This window comes from Octodon degus, unplaced genomic scaffold (genome assembly GCF_000260255.1).
Source record: "Octodon degus isolate 3935 unplaced genomic scaffold, OctDeg1.0 scaffold00368, whole genome shotgun sequence".
NCBI lineage: Eukaryota > Metazoa > Chordata > Mammalia > Rodentia > Octodontidae > Octodon > Octodon degus.
Genome location: NW_004524944.1, coordinates 175,631 through 177,126, shown reverse-complemented (window position 1 = coordinate 177,126; position 1,496 = coordinate 175,631).

Below are 1,496 nucleotides of genomic sequence, written 5' to 3'. Positions count from 1 at the left end.
ATTTTTGCGGAACCGGGGATTGAACTCAGGCCCTTGTGCTTGCCAGAGAAGCACTTATTCCACTGAGCCATCTCCCAGGCCCGACACATAGTTTTTAGTAATTGTCTCTTACTGTTCCATCCTTAGGTAAACTTAAATGGATGTTGATTATCATAAAGCTTTCATTCAGGGGCTGGGGAGATAGGTCAGTAGAATAAGCATTCCCTGGCAAGTGCAAGGGCCTGAGTTCAATCCCCGGTTCTGAAAAAAAAAAAAAAAAAAAGACTTTAATTCAGCTTTCTTTCTTTTAAACCATGTTAGAAATGTCTCATTTTCCAAATTTCTAAACTATATTGTCTCACTAGTCTTTAAGTTTTATAATGGATTATATACGTAAATGATACATAAATGTGTATTTGCTTTTTGCATTGTGTATACTATGCATTGCAAAAACATAACTTTGTTTTATATTATATAACATGTTTCATAGTGCTTTATATAAACCCATTACATATGTGTATTATATATACATATGTGTACATACGTGCATATATGCTAAAATATGAATATTGAAAGTTAGGGCCTGCCAGATAGCTCAGCAGATTAAAGCATCTGCTTAGGCAGACATAAGCCCTGGGGTTTGATTCCTGGTTTGCTGTGCCAGCCCTGTCCCCTGGATACACTGATCCAGTGAGTGAGATTGGGCTTGGTGGTATGCGCCTGTAATCCCAGCACCTGGGAAGCTGAAAACAGAAGGATCACTACAAGCCTGATCTGTGTAGTAAGACTCTGTAGACCCTGTACTAAATACATAAAAGTAAATAAATAAGTAAAAATAAAAAAAGAAAGTTAATCACAAAATCATGCTTCTCTGGTCTAAAACCATAATGTTATGTAACCAAAACATTTCAGAACACTGCCCCAATTTAAGACTTTTACTAACTTACCTTTAAATGGAATTGAAAAATCTCACAATTATCACATGTGTGTGTGTATATATATATATAATATAAACATAAAGTCCTAATTTTATAGATATAACACAAATTTATGATATATATAATTTTATATGTACAATTATATACAATATATATAAATGCATACAATGTATACTATATGTAATTGTATTATACATGGACAATATAATATGCATACATACTCTGCTTTGGCTGATTTCTAAGAGTCACTAGGATTTCCATCTTAAGAGAACTTCTCTGAGCTACATATCTAGCCCTCTTTTATAAAAAAAATAGACAGTTTTGCTACATTGCACAGGCTGTACAATTTCTTAATAACTATGAAAAAGGACAGAATTCAACTTGGATCCAAGTCAGAGGGACTAATGTCTTGAATATAATCTTTAGTGTCTTGATAAATATACTATCAACCCAAAGGTAGTCATATGCATTTGTGGATATTATTTTTTCAAGTGAAAAAATCCATATTTTTACTACTCCATTGTTAAGACAAAAATGTTGGAGGTATGTATGTATATACATACACTGAAACTATATATA